Below are 15,770 nucleotides of genomic sequence, written 5' to 3' on the forward strand. Positions count from 1 at the left end.
GCTCGTCAGAGACTTCACTTAATTGCCCTGCTGCCTATAAGGTAGCCTGGCAGCTACTCACGATCACATCACTCTCTTTTTATTTTTACTTTTTCAAAGTGTGATTTTTTTTGTTTGTTTTTCTTCTCTTGATAGAATGTAAGCCTTATGTCTGTCTTATTCACTGTCGTGTGTCCAGGACTAAGAACAATCACTAGCACGTGGTAAGTACTCAACAAATGTTTGCTGAATGAATAGATGAGTAAATAAGCAAACAACTAAGAAAATTATTTCACTTGAAGAAAACAAACGGGGTTACAAAAGGACAAAAGGATCATTTTTATTTTTTTTAAAGAGAGTGCCTGGGCACGTGAGTTGGGGGAGGGGCAGAGGGAGAGGGAGGGGGAGAATCTCAAGCAGAATACCCAGTGAGTGCGGAGCCTGACATGGCTCACTGGGGACTCTATCTCACGACCCTGAGATCATGACCTGAGCCCAAATCAAGAGTCAGATGCTTAACCAACTGAGCCACCCAGGCGCCCCAAAAGGATCATTTTAAAATTCTCATTCAAACGTTCCTACTCTTTCTTTAATGCTGTGCTCTTTAGAATGGCAATAGCACGCACTATCCTTCATTCATCCTGGAGGGAAAGGGAAGAACTGGGTAGCAGAAGGCCATGAAGTGAGAGACAGTAGTCTTTCTTTAGCTGGGGAGCTCAGATAAGGGAAGTCTCTCAAAGGTACTATGTAAACTGAGACCTCAGTGACAAGAACTCAAGCTACGTGAAGATGAGGACAGGGTGAGCAGTGTGGGCAGCCCTCTGCTGCCTGCTAGAGCAAAGATCCCAAGATAAGAACGAACTTGGAGGATTCATGCATCTGATCACACAGGGCTTATAGGCCACTTACGGAGTTTGGATTTTATTCTAATTATGAGAGGAAGCCCTTGGAGATTTGCAGCAGGGGAATTATGTGATATTGTTTATTTATTTTTTGAGTCTCCTTTGCCTAAAGCACAAAGAATGAATTTGGGATGGGGGGGGACAAGATTAGACCCCGAGAGTGAGGAGGGTTGCAGCAATCCAGGGTAGAGGACTCCGTGGCTGGAACTGGAGTGATGCTGACTGATATTGGGATTATATGGTGGCAGTTGAAAGAATTTGCTGACAGGCTGGTGGATGGCATGTGTCGGATGGAGGGGAAGGGAGAGGAAGCAACACAGGCATACCTCCTCCTACTGTGCTGCATGGTTTACCATGGCTTTTACCAATTGAAGGCTTGTGGCAGCCCTCTGTGGAGCATGTCTGTCAGCGCCATCTTTCCCCAACAGCGTTTGCTCACCTCATGTCTTTGTGTCACATTTTGGTAATTCTCTCAATATTTCAACATTTTCATTATTATTATATTTGTTACGGTGATCTGTGATCAGTGATTATGACTCACTGAAAGCTCACTTGATCTTAGCCAAAAGGCCGAGAAGCGATGACTCACTGAAGAAGGCTCAGATGATGGTTAGCATTTTTTGGCAAAAAAGTATTTTTAAATGAAGGCATGTACACTGTTTTAGACATAATGCTTATCACACAATTAATTAATAGACCACAGCAGAGTGTAAACATAACTTTTATTTGCACTGGGAAGCCAAAAAATTTATTTGATTTGTTTTATTACAATATTCACTTTATTGCGGTGGTCTGGAACCAAGCTCACAATATCTCCACAGTGTGCCTGGTAGTGGAAGACCATCTGACTTCTGGCTTGAGCACCTGGGTGGATGGTGTCATTATGCATGGTGAGGAAGAAAACTGGAAAAGGAATAATGTTTGGGGAGGGAATTGGGAGTTAAGTCTTGGCTATATAGAGATGCCTATGAAACATCCAGCAAGAGATGACAAATAAGTATGAATACATGAGTTTAGAGTTAAGTGGAGAAATCAGGGTATGAGATCCAGATTTGGGAATCACTGGCACACAGACAGTTTTTAAAGCCACAGTGCCAGGATGAGGACACTGGTGGAGGTTATTATGTAGATAGACAGGAACAGAGGGCCTAGACCACACCCAGACTACTCCAACACTTAGAGATGGAGCAGAGCAGGATTTGGCCAAGGGGTACCTAATGGGGCAGGAGAAAAACCAGGAGAGTATATGTATTGATTAGGGTTCTACAGAGAAACGAACCAATAGGAGACACACACACAGACACACACAGATTTATTATAGGAATTGGCTCACATGATTACAGAGCCCAGCAAGCCCCAATATCTCCCAATATCTGCAGAGTGAGTTGGCAAATTGGAGATCAAGGATAGCTGATGGTTTAGCTTCAGTCCAAGTCAAAGGCTTGAGAAAAACCAGGTGAGCTGATCATGGAGTTCCCATCTAAGGGCCAGCAGGCTTGAGACCCAGGAAGATCCGGTATTTCAGTTCAAGTCTGAAGGCAAGAAAAAAGCTGATGTCCCAATTTGAGGGCAGTTAGGCAGGAGAAATTCTTGCTCATGGAAAAGTCAGGCCTTTTGTTCTATTCAGGCCTTCAACTGATTGGATAAAGCCCACTGATATTAGGGAGAAAAATCTACTTTACACAGTCCACTGGTTTAAATGTTAATCTCCAAAACATGCTCACAGGAACACCCAGGATAATGTTTGACCAAATATCTGGTTACCCCATGGCCCAGTCAAGTTGACACATAAAATTAACCATTATAGTGTGATTCAGGGAGTGTTTGAAAAGAGGAAGTGGCCAACTGTTAAGAATGGCACTTGGAGATCTGTTAAGAACTTAGTAGGACCACTGACTTGGCAAGATGGAGGACATCAGTGTCCTTGATGAGAACAACCTCATTGGTGGACAGAAATGTCAATGGAGAGGGTTGAGGGGAGAAAGTGAGGTTCAGACAGTAACAGGTTCAAGGGCGCTTCATCAAGAAACAGAGGGAAGGCAAAGTGTAGGTAAACATAGCAGTAGGTTGGCGAGATGATACCTTTGGTCTAATTTCTTCTACTTCTCCATGATGTATGAGGCAAAGTCATCAAAAGGGAATGTGTATTTGTTTGGGAAGAGAGTGTAAGATTATTCTGAGGAAAGAGGAGAAGAGAAAGTATGATATAGGTGTCCAGGAAAGCAGGAACTATAGAATTGCTAGGCAATGTTAAATGTCAGTTTTGGATTTGTGATTGTGAACTTAGTTGAGACCTGGCAACTCATTTAGGCATTAGATTCTAGCAATGCCTCTGGTGCAGGTGTAAGCCAGGAGTAGGTGGATGGTTTGGGGTGGCAGGGGGTGGGGTGGGGTAGGGAGGTGGTGAGGGGGGTGGTGAGGTGAGGGGGGTGGTGGTGGTGACGGGGAGTCAGCCAGAGTTGGCACTTGGCCAGATGAGTGTAATGGAGGGAAAGAAGGTAAGAGAAAAGAATGTTAGAAATATTGAATTTCATCATAAGCTAAGATTTGTTGATTGAGAAAATCATCCATACTTTCCTTAACAATTATTTTTATTATACGTGTTTACCCACAGTTGTTATTACTATATCCCATAATTCTTTTCTTAATGTTGAATGGGCATCCTCTTAATCTTTGATTTTTTCCAGATCTCAGGTTTGAAAGTCACATTCTACAAAATTGTTGCAAGGTAATAATGCAACTGTTCCCCCTGAAATAATCCTTTGCAGGAGTACTGACTTCTGGTTAAGATTGCTACATTTAAATACTCTATCTTCTATAAAGCCACAATGTAATGATCAGAATAAAAAGTATCTGTTTCCCAGTAGTCCCTCTATGTAACATTAGAATTGAAAGAGGAACTGAATTTATTTCCTTTTAAGTAATTTAAGTGGTTTTCTTGATCACTTCCATTTTGTACTTAGATTATCTAGATTCCAATGATGGATCAACTTTTAAAGAGGTATCTATATATGTATACATTTATGATATATATATATATAATTTATTTTATCATACATATATGATAAAACAGTTCATTGTTTCAGAAAAAAATAGAGAGATTGATGTGAAAAGTTGGGGTTTAGGAACGAATGGTCAGGGAAGAATTCTTGAGATGTCTTTGGTGCAAAAAGGTGGTTTTATTACACCACAGGGTCAGGATCCCTGGACAGAAAGAGCTGCACGGGGTTGTGAGGAGTGGCTGATTATACACTTTCAAGTTGGGAGGGGGTTAGGGATGGTGTAGGTCTCTAAGGAATTTGGGAAGCAAGGTTTCCAGGACCTTGAGAGGCTAGCTGTTGTTAGGAAAAGATCATTTATTACTGTCTAGTAAAACCTTAGTCATGAGACTCTTCAGATGTATATCAGTGGGCCATATGCTTGGAGAATGATTGTTAAAATACATCTTGGGGGGTAGAGATAAATAAATTTCCAAAGGGACTTTTACAGGAACCTGGAGGTCAGGCTAATGTCAAGCTAAGGTTGCCTTTTACCTCTAGAAAAGTATTAACATTGAGCAGCTAAGTTCCCTGGAGATGGTCACTCTGCCTGTCCCAAGTACTTATCAATGGGTTGTAAATGATGAGGAAGTTTAATTTTTTTCTATATTTCTTTTGCCTTTGTTCTCCACATCATAAATGAGCTGGGGAAATCAGTATGAACTCATTTATTTTACTATGTCTAGACAGTATATACATGGATTCATGTACACAGATTTCCTAGCTTTGCCCACCAAGGATGGACACCCAAGTAGCAGTGGCAATGAGCACATTTTGTGCCCTGATTTTGGTCTCTAAATAACATTATCAGTAAATGGAACCATGCTTCCTTAGAAAATGACTGGTTCTAAGGCTGTGCAGGAAAAATATAAGATGAGGCTGGAGCATCTTGATGTTCCAGAAAGGAAGTCTTAAACAGACAACAAAGGATGGGCGTATGTCAAAAGGATGTAGACGCCAACTTGAAAGAGCTCTCAGGGGCCAAAGCTGGGACAATTTGAGCACGAGTAGAAATGATGGTATTGCATTACAGCCAAAGAATAATGTGGATATCCATGATTCCATACTGATAAAAATGATTGAAATAAATCTTCCATACGGTAGAATTTTTAAAGTAATAAACGTAGAAGTAGAAAATCACCATTTAAAGACCATGGTAATAATTGCAACAGGCAAGATCTACTGTTGAATGCTACAATTTTGTGAGTTAAAATGAGAAACAGGACATTTGCATAATACTTCAATTTTGATGTTTTTCATTCATTATACCAAAACTTCTAAAATGGTATCAATTTGCAAACAAAACACTTAAGAACAATGTCTTTTGGAGAGCCATCTTAATCCTATTTGTAGGTTAAGATGTTCAAATCACTCACCATTGTTAACAATCATTCAAAGGATTACTCTTAATTCTAAAAGAATTGATGACAATGGCCCTTGATTTGGGGCATCTTTCACTTTAAGTAAATGTTGATAAATAATTCAGTGAATTGCTAAAACATCCAGTGAGCCTTTTGAGCTGGCTAAAGATAATAAACTCCTTTCCCAACCAATGTATTGTGTTCTGTTGAATAATGACAAAGATATTTTTCCTCTAAGTTTCAAATATAAAAAATGTCTTTGTGTCCATCATTAGTAACTTGAAACTATTTTCTAGGACTTTCCATCCCCTACAAACTTTACATATGGAAGCAGAAAAGCTTCTTATCCTTTAACCCAATATTGTAGGGCTTAACATATCTCAAAACCACTCATGCTATTTGGTAAGACTTCATCCTCCCAATAGACATCTCCTAACCTTCCAACGACTGCACTCTCATTTCACTTTTCCTCATAACTTTGTTCATACTTGACATCGTGAAATTAATGGGCTCAATAAATACATTTGCATGTATGTGTGAGGTGTCTGATGCACCTGAATACTTGAAGGGAAACAAAGCAAGCCAGGACAAGAACTCCCAAATCTTTTTTTTTTTTTTTTTTAAGATTTTAAAAATTTATTTATTTGACAGAGAGAGAGAGAGAGAGCACGCAAGCACAAGCAGGGGGACCAGCAGGCAGAGGAAGAGGGAGAAGCAGACTCCCTCCTGAGCAGAGAGCCCATTGTGGGGCTCGATCCCAGGACCCTGGGATCATGACCTGAGCCAAAGGCAGATGCTTAACCGACTGAGCCACTCAGGCACCCCAAGAACTCCCAAATCTAATAATCAACTTTATTCAAAAGTTTTCAAATTTACACCTGACAAGAGTCAATGCAAAAGTTCAAATCTGCCAGAGATTCACACTGGCTATAGGTGAACCCCAACTTACATGGAGCTAAGCAATGCCCATGGTCAACCATGAGGGCTTGACCTGCATTCTTTCATCTTTACCGCAATCCTCTTCATTGTGATTCAACAAATACACCTGTCTTTGTGAAGCTTACATTCTAGCAGGGAACGGACAACAGGCACTCAAGAGATAATCTAGTTTGTCTTCAGCAGTCACCATGAGCACTGAATCCAAGGGCAGTGGCCATCAACCTTCTCCCAAAATGAAATTAATAAGACTAATTTTTATGGCCAAAAAAGAGGAGTAAGCAGTATTGGCCCTACGCACCCTTTACTGTTTATCTCCATTTTATAGAAGAAAATTGAGGTTATCGTGAATCTAGATTTCTTTTCCTAACATTTTCCCTCAATGGCTTTACACTTCTGCCACTCTGATTTGGCACCCTGAATCCCTCATCTACCATAGGATCCACATACCACACTCGATACTGAAAGCTGCATGCTTACTTTAATGGCTTCTCCAGGTTCAATGTCAAGAGTTCAGCTGCATTTTGTTTAACATACACAGGAAAGCAACTGATGTAGGACTTCTGCCCAGGAGGTTTTATTATGCTCTGTACCACTGGAGTAGTCTGTTTCTTCAATCTTTTGACAAAGTTACTATGAGCAATAATCCCACTCTAAGGAGGTACCCAGAATTACTGGATTATTTTTGCATAACTTGAAAGAACTATTTTCTCTATGTAAGTTGTTGGTTTGCTAAAATGTTCACCAGTTTGTTTATATTCAACTTTTTAAAAAGGGGGTGGGACTCTCACTGCCCATGCCCCTTAACATAATCACTTCCAGTAGCTTCTGGCTTATCTATCCTTCCTGAGCGGTCTATTTGCAAAACCGAGTAACTACACATATGTAGACATACACACATTATTTCCTCTGCTTTATGGAAGGGAGCACACCACACACCCCGTTCTGCATCTTGTTCTTGTTTTTAGTAATGATATAATCTTTAGCAAGTTGTCTACCCTTTGAGTTTATTCACCTGCCAAATGGGGAGGATTTAATAAACGGAAGAACCTCACTATGGGCCGGGACAGATGACGTGTTCAATACAATAAATGTTACCTTGTCCCTACAATCCTCCCGGCTGCAGGCCACGGGAGATCAGATGGCTACACCTCACACCAGACAAACTTCCCCTTCAGACTGGAGATTAAATGCACACGGATCAGGAGAGCACACCAAACCCTCCCAGCTTCAGTGGTTTATAGCTTTCACCTGAAGGGAAGCAAAGACAGTCTTCAGTTATTAAACATACAGGATCTCAGGTTCAAGTGGTTGGGGGCCTGTGAATGAACAGATTCATAGGAGGAAAGTTTATTTTATATTTATGTGGGAGTAGGCTATAAAGGGCGGCTGTCAGAACAGCCAGGGATGAGGTTTTATCTACCAGCTTAATGGGATAGGGAACGGGGTATTAAGGCTTCAGTGGGAAAGTATGGAAGGAGCAGATAGGACTTAACACAGTTCTTCGGGATGTTCTGATACCAAATCAGGATCCTCCCTTCCAAAAGACTCCCTAGGAGAGGGGTTTATGACAGCTGAATTCTCAGAAAGGCCTGCTTTAGTCATCAAAGAGAAGTTTAAAGTAGGCCTCTTTCCGCAGCTGCTGTTTGTTCAGATGTTCTCAGTTTAAAGCGGTCTTTATGCCCTCCTGGTGGGGCTAGCCCCCTGAGTTCCTTGTTTGAAACCTGACATGAAGTTTCACGAGCTAGCAGCCCAGTGTACTGCTGTGAAGAGGAGACTCGGGCTGGAACTCGGGAGGTAAGAGATCTGTGAACGGAAACACAGATCAGGACAAAGATGAATAAGCAGGGAAGAACAAATCCAAACACATGGCCCCATGGGCCACTGAACCGGTCTCTCACGCCTGAGAATAGGTCAGTCCAATTAAACTGTAATTCACTCGTTCGATGTAGATTGTTGACGTGTCCCTTCACACGGTTCAGACGAAACAGGACTTCTTCTGAGTTGTATAGAGGCAGCATTGTTTGCCCATGATTGTACATGTTCTTCCTTGTTGAGCAGCAGATAAATCCAGATGGTGATTCTGGAGTGCAGAGAGTAAACTGCTAACTCTCGATTGGCGGGTTTCCAAGGTCTACACCGTGGCAGCAAATCCTTGTTCTGTCACTTTGGAAATGTTTAGAATTGTTTCTTCTAGATGCGACATTCCCAAACCCGGAGAAAGGGTCCTTATTGAATTGGGGTTGTGATAAATGGGTGGACTGTCCATGATGTCTGCTTGGGTGCATCCATGTGGTGCTACTTTGTTTATTAAGGAGCGTGCGTTTGTGATTTGGTTAGCATTTAAAGTGGGACAGCTGGTGAGGGCAGGTGCCAGGTAGCCACGTCCACATCCCCCTGACCATTTAGGTGGGAATGCCTTATATACCTTATTACCACCTAAGATAAAAACACCAGAGTTGTCGTCCATGGACAAGGTCAGAGTGGAACGTGTGACCCACCAGGCTGGCATCTGGTGTCCGTCATGACTTCTGTATTTGGTTATGTTGGCATCTGCACATCTCCACTTACCATGTGCCTCTGTCAGTCTGTAAGAGCAAAACAAGTTGCAAAATAATCTGGTAGAGAAGACCTTTGGTTTGGTTTTGGCAGCTGAAGAGATGGGTGTCATTACATAACCAGGTCATTCCGGAATTTTGGGGCCACCCATATGCAGTCTTGGGTATTGGGCAGACCAACCAGGGGAAAAGCCGAGCTATTCCCGGTCCTACTTGTGTGGCCTGCAAACCAGGAATATTGTCCAGTGACTAGGCAAACATCTGCATCATAATAATCAGTCTTGGACTCATTTACAACATCTATAGAAGGTTTGAAGGTGCCCCATCTGTGGAATCAAACCGTAGTGTTTGATTACAGTATTGTTTTGGTACGTTACCTAGAAGGGTCCAGTGCCATTTTTATTTTGACTGCGAAGAGGAAAATTTCCCTCCAAAAGCTTCACCTGAGTAAATGACAGACCTTGAGCTTCTGTAGAAGTTTCCTAATGCCAAGTAGAGTGATTTTGTCCTCTTGTTTGTGGATACCGTTCCCTTTTCTACATCCACTGTACAGAATGGGTCCACCAGGTATTTCCATGGGCAGGAACAAAAACTAGTTAGGTTCCTGTGCATTATATAGATGTTGATATAACCAGCAATCAGATAAATAGCTAAGGTGTCAGGGTTTGGAAGAGTGGTGGGCGTGGGTAATGGGGTTGTGGTAGAATTGTTGAAAAAGCACCAAGGGTTAGTTGAAGTAAGACACTGTTTGAAAGGGAGCCCACAGTGGAGGAACACAGGGAGGATAGGTCAGGACAAGCAACCTCCAGCCAATCTTTCTGTAAATAAAAGAGGAAGGGTCTTTTAAAAAAGATCTCTAGGTCAGAGAATTTTCCAGGTCAAGGAGAAAGGCTTCAATGGAAAATAAATGAAGACAACATTCTTGATTCAAGATTTTGGACAAAGCTGCCTACTTCATGGTGTCATCTGCTTCTGGAGCCTGAGTAGGCTCTGGAAATCCTCAATTTGAGGTCACTCATAGGGACAGCCTTCTAATTGTTATAGGGGTGATGATCTGGATCTAGCATGGGTATGTCTTATGTGAATCCTGGAAGATTTTTATTCTGATGACAGTGTAGATGGTTAACAGTATTTCCTAAAGCCTTTCCCAGTGAGCTGATAATGCATATTTTCTTCTAAAAACTTTGATGTATACTCCATCTCCTGGTAGAAAGGTATGGCAAGGCTTGTTAGTAAGTGAAGACCATGTTTTTTCACCTGTTGATCATATGCTCCAACAGTTCTTATATATAACTAGTCAACATACTGAATTGTTCACTCAAGGCCCCATATGCTCACCCAATCCAGGAATGGAAGGTTTAGAGATGTCAGTAGGCATGGGGTGACCAAAAACTATTTCAAAATGGGTCAGTTTCGAGTATTCTGGATCGGTTGTTTCTACCCAGTGAAGTCTGGCTCCAGAGGCTTTGTGACCTTTGTCAGCCTTCAGATGTTCTCAATTCATAGTCTTTATGTCTTTCTAGTAGGTTGTTCCTGCCTTCAGTGACAAATGCCAACACTTTCACTAAATGTACCATCAATGCTAAGGTTAAGTTTGATTTCATCACTCGTGCTCTGAGCCGTGTTAAAACATCAGGAGGGTGCTTGAACCGAAAGAAAACTTTCCTCTGGTTCAGCTGTGACTCCAGACAGGATCCAAAGAGGAGTTTTACAATCTCCTCCCGGGGTTTTGTGGAGACTTATTTTACCCTTCTGTGTTAGCCTCTTAAGGCACCATGTCAACCTCAAAAGGGCACAGAAAAGGGCCTTTTGGGATTTTTACAGGGCTCTCTCTAGGATCCCTGCACGCCTCCCTCGTCAATATCCCCCGGATCTCAGCGCTTTCCGGAAAACCCACCGGAAGCAGCTGTTGTGCGGGGGGAGCCCGGGAACGTGCATTCCCTCTATCGGAAAGGCCAATCTGGGGCCCTTAGAACCGAACACGTGGGAACCCCGGTCGTCACCGGCCACGTGCTCCGGGCCTAAGTCCCCGTGTTTCACCCCAGGACGGGGACCTACCTGCGCGTAGAGCTCAGGCCGCTGCAGCCCCGCACACGTCGGCGACAGACTCCCCGGTCCCCGGGTCGGGCCGGGCCGGGTCCCGCAGCCGCAGGCGGGCCGGCCCCGAACCCGCTACAAAGTAGCCGCGGCGGCGCCCTGCGGGAGCAAAGCGCGAGGTTGTCAGGGCGCCCGGGCCTGGGCGCGGGGAGGCCTCCGGGCGGCCCCGCGCGGCGTCTGTGCCTCGCGCGGCCCCGGGACGAGCTGGGCCGCCCGCCCTCCCGGGCCTCCGAGGACTGCTCTACCCCTCCGTTCTGGCCGCCGGGAGCAGCGGAGCTCCGGGCGGGCAAAGCTCGAGGGGACGCGGGGCGAGCGCAGCCCCAGCCGGGCCCGCAGGCCGGGCGCCCTCCCCGCCACTAGGGACCTGAGAACCAAGCCACACTCACCGCCCAAATCGGCGAGACAGAGAGGTTCACGACCCCAGAGACCCCGCCAGCTGCGCCGGGCCACAAAGTGGGTTGGGAGGGTGGCCAATCCCCCGGAGGGAGGGCGGGGCGGGAGGAGGGGGCGGGGCTAGCAGCCAACCCTTGGGAAGGCAGGGGCGGGGCGGCGGGGAGAGCAGCCAATCGTCGGGAAGGGGGGTGGAAGGGGGCGGGGCCGGCCGTTGGCCCCCAAGGTCTCAGCTCCAAGGATTTTTGGCTCTTGCTTTGGCGGGAAGACTAGTCCAGTTGAGCAGGGCATCATTTTTGGAGCCTGAGGGACCAGGCGGGATAATGGCGTCCCTCAGGGGACCCTCTTGGATCTGCAGGCCCACGTTCCTTCCTCGGGGACTCTCCTGAGGAGGCTTTAGCTGTTACCTCTCCCCAGCTCAGCACCTGGGCCACAGCTCTGGGTCATACAGCCTCCTAAAATCCCGAGCTGTTCTTTCCCATGCCACATTTTTATTCACATTGAGTAACTTTCTAATCCTCAAGTGGTTGAAACAAAGGCCTTAGTCTGGCATTCTAGTGGAGAAGAAAAATCAAGACATAAGTAACCAATATGTCTTATGCTAAGGAGAAAAACGTAAGTGTTTATTACAGCTTGAAAAACTGAAGATAGCAAATAGTCATTCCTGTGAATAGTCATCCCCTCTGCCTCTAAGAAACAAAGAAACAAAACTCAATATAACTGTTAGTAGTGGGCTTTTTTTGAAATATATTTCACTGCAGAAATGACTAAATATGATAAAAGGCTCTTTAAGGAGTGATACTTGGTTGACACCCTGCACATGGGTAGGGTCCTATTTTGGTCCATATTTGATAATGCAGAGGAGGCCAAGATGGACAAAGGCCATTGCCCTGGGGCACACAGTTCTGGTGGAAGTCACTAGTAAGAGGAAACTTACGAAGAAAATTAAGTGTGGTGGGGATGGGATAGGGGTCTTCAAACCCTTCAGCTTCCCAGTCCTTCTTCCCAGCCCTGAAATGGGCCTGCAGCAGTGGATTAACTACTACTCATACTGCTCCTTGCTAATGTTGGCTCACTGCCCCATTTCTAGCTGTGTTTATTTCATTGATATCTCTTTTCTTCCCTCTCTTTTTAAACTGAAATTTACATTTTATTTTTCCCAAGCTATTTTAACCTAGTAAAATATGTATATTTTCATAGTGTAGTGAAGGCCAAGGGTGAGGGGAATAGTGATTATGAAATAAAGCAGAAAAAGAGAAATGCTCAGTCCTTGAGAGTCATAGCCTCCTACCGGGGTATGTTTATACGTTTATAGAATCTGTATGTATTGACAACCTAACATATGCCAAACAATGTAGACCTGGAGGGATATAGATAGTGAGAAAAAAATCCCAAAACATGGACCTTGCCCTGGGGGAACCTTTAGTCTAGTGGGTAAAACAGACATGAATACAAGAATCACATCAAAAATGCAAAATTAGCACTTAAGCGTTACAATGGAAGTCAAAGACCCAGCTTTCTGATTAAGCAGAAAACTGAAGACGAGTTTATGGGGCAAAGGAGAACACCCTGGGGTATAGTTCCATGGAGGAGGGAGTGCATGTGCAGAGTGGGTATTCTAGGAAGGAGCTCAGTGCTTTCATGGAAATGCAGGAAGGCTGCTGTGACTTCTGCATAAAAAGCCAAGGGGTGGGGAATGAAGAGAGATACAGGATAAGGCATGATATAGAGTGGGCTGCAGTGGGGGACGTGGCGGGAGATGCTGGTCACTGCCAGACCATGCCGGGCCTTGAAGACCATGTTAAACAAGCCCATAAATGATGCTTACTGATAATGTGTTATATAAACACATGCCAATAAAATGTTGCTGTTTGCAAGGCTGGCATGTGTCAGGCCAGTGTGTCAAAGATATAAAGCGCTAACCTTTACTGATCACTTACTACCTGCTCTGTGCTTACATCGCTCTGCATAGATGATCTCATTTAATCCTTTCAGCTACCCATTGGGTCCAGTAGGCATGATGAAATTGCTCATTTTGCTCCTGAGGATCCACATATTGCTAAGATTTTGTGAGAACTATTCTATTCCCAGTCCAGTAGTATAGATGGCTGGTGGACATAATAGGGTTTCTAAGCGCATTGAAACACCATAGCAGCACTGACTCAAGTTCCACCCCAACACTTGTGCATAAATGCACAGACTTAGGGAAGGAAATTGAAATCATAGCTGCAGTGTCCAGATGGTGGACACAGGATGGCAGCACGGAATTCTCGATTTCTGCAACTTTGAAGGTGCTTTTCCTTCACAGTGATTGTGGGATTTAATTTTGAACCCTTTAAAACCCAGAATTATATTAAGGCAGCCATATTAGAAGTTGAATGTTGACCAGCTGACCTTAAGCAACAGTGCTTGCTATCCTCTAATGGTTGATTGTATTGGATTTCAAATATTGCTTTTTCTTAAAAGAATTCTTTAAAATGATTACAAGCTACCTATTACGCTTAGCATCCAGTGTATTCTATGCAATTACCGTGTAAATGATATTTGGTTGGTCGGTTAAATGAATTAGCATAAGGTATCCAGTTGAAAGCACAGCCAAAATGAACCATTTAATTATATTAAGGAAAATTGAGTGAAGAGGTAGACCTGCTTCTTCTGTAGCACAATTTTAATGAGACTGCTTGAGTTGAGTCCTGTTCTATATCAAAAATGGAACATGAATGCATTCAGGTTCTATTTCTGGCTCTACCACAGGCTTTGCTCTTATACCCAGTGCAAGATGAAACCTGTTAACTTTTTTCCATTTGCAAAATGTAGGCATTGCTTTTAGCATTTTTCACAGGAGTGGCAGAATTAATGAGCGCCGTAAATGACCTTGACCTGTTTTGTAACTGCAAATGTATTTTTATTGCCATATTTTCATGAAAAATGAAAATCTGCTAGCTTTTTCTTTTCCTGAAGAGTTGATACTAAGCTAAAACTTTCAAGTCTGGAATATGTGCTTTATCAGCTGCTCTTCAACATTTCAGTTTCCAAATTTAAACAAAACAAGAATAAGATAAATCTTGCAAGTGATAATCAAAACAGTAGAAAGGAAGTGAAAGAGTTGCCTTGTAAACGGAGTCTATTTGTTTTTTCAAAATTGCACTCTTTATTTTCATTAAGATAGGGATTGGTCCAAGGTGGTGGAGAAGTAGGGGACCCTAGTTTCATCTGGTCCCAGGAATTTAGCTAGATAGCTATCAAATCATTCTAAACACCTGCAAACTCAACTGGAGACCTAAGAAAAGAATAGCTGCAACTCTACAAATAGACAAGCAACCTCTTTCTGCAAGGTAGGAGGTGCAGAGAAGTGAATCCCAGGTGATCTATGGGAAGATAAAGGGTGGGGTAGGGAGCCTCTGTAAGCTGGCACCAGAAAGTGATAGAGCAATGGAGCACAAAATCAGAACTTTTAGAAGTCTGCTCTGGTGAGGGATGTCCCTGTCTGAAAGGTGCGCAGGTGGCTAAGTGGGGGTGGAATCCTAGGTGGGACGATGTGGCCTCAGGATCCTCCAGGGTGCCTGAGTGTGGCAGAGCTCCCAGACATCAGAGCCAGGAAGCCGGCAGCAATCAGTGAGACCAGGAGTGGGCTCCCAGCTCAGGGTTGCCATATACTGCAAACCGTGGGGTGGTAAGGCAACCACTCTCTGAGCAGGGGCCCAGCAAGCAGCAGAACTGGGGAGACCCCTGCTTCCTCACTGTCAGGAGTGGCTTTGGAGACTTGAAATGGGGTCGTGTGCTTGATATACAAATGCTTGGTCACAGGCTGGGTGAGCACGGAGTGCTGATGGAGACCAGGGAGACAGGAGTGATTGACTGCTTTTCTCTGAGGGCTCACTGAGGAGAGGGGCCCCGAGCTTATGCCAGAGTTTGGGAGGCCACCATTTTCATTCTCATCCTCTAAAGCTGTGGGGAAAGCCTTCAGGGAACAAAAGCCACATAGAGCAATGGGGAGCAGATTACTTAGCCTGGCCCCCTGGCAAGGGCGGTACAGTTCTGAACAGGCAAAGACACTTGAGAATCAGAGCAACAGGCCCCTTCCCCAGAAAATAAGCAAGAACATCTGGCCAAGACCAAATTTACTGGGTCACACAGAACTGAACAACTCCAGCGCTAGGGGGAAATTGGTATATAGAATTCATTGTTTTTTCCCCATGATTCTTTAGTTTTTTCAATTTTAATTTTTTCTCTTTCCTTTTTCAACCAATTTCTTATTTTATCAATTTTTTAAAAAAATCTTTTAAATTTTTAATTTTTACACTTACATTATATCCTTTTGTTGTATTTAAATTAATTATATATATATATATACTAAAATTGCACTCTTTATTTTCATCATATAAAACTTATATAAGTTTTTCTTTCTTTACAGTTTTGGGATGCAGTTTCTTCTAACAAACAGACCAAAGTACACCCAGAGTCTAGTGTATTGCTCTGTGCTCTTCACCTGTTTGATCATATTCTCTC

General features: G+C 43.7%; 1 long non-coding RNA gene and 1 other non-coding gene across 5 annotated transcripts; both read right to left on the bottom strand.

Annotated features, from left to right (window-relative positions):
• Positions 1 to 1,586: 1,586 nt before the first annotated feature.
• Positions 1,587 to 11,346, bottom strand: LOC118536289 (uncharacterized). Of its 4 annotated transcripts, XR_013446349.1 has the most exons (5): positions 11,258 to 11,346; positions 10,833 to 10,970; positions 7,315 to 9,592; positions 2,215 to 2,413; positions 1,587 to 1,784 (listed from the first exon to the last, which is right to left on the bottom strand). It is a non-coding gene; the product is annotated as an uncharacterized LOC118536289 (long non-coding RNA). The 4 variants fall into 4 exon arrangements; XR_013446347.1 differs by having other exon boundaries at positions 1,587 to 2,413; positions 7,315 to 7,467; XR_013446348.1 differs by having other exon boundaries at positions 1,587 to 2,413; positions 7,315 to 8,022.
• LOC118536338 (small nucleolar RNA SNORA26) lies at positions 10,449 to 10,570 on the bottom strand. Its single transcript, XR_004917631.1, has one exon. It is a non-coding gene; the product is annotated as a small nucleolar RNA SNORA26 (small nucleolar RNA).
• Positions 11,347 to 15,770: the final 4,424 nt, after the last annotated feature.

This window comes from Halichoerus grypus, chromosome 3 (assembly GCF_964656455.1).
Source record: "Halichoerus grypus chromosome 3, mHalGry1.hap1.1, whole genome shotgun sequence".
In the NCBI taxonomy this organism is placed as follows: Eukaryota; Metazoa; Chordata; class Mammalia; order Carnivora; family Phocidae; genus Halichoerus; species Halichoerus grypus.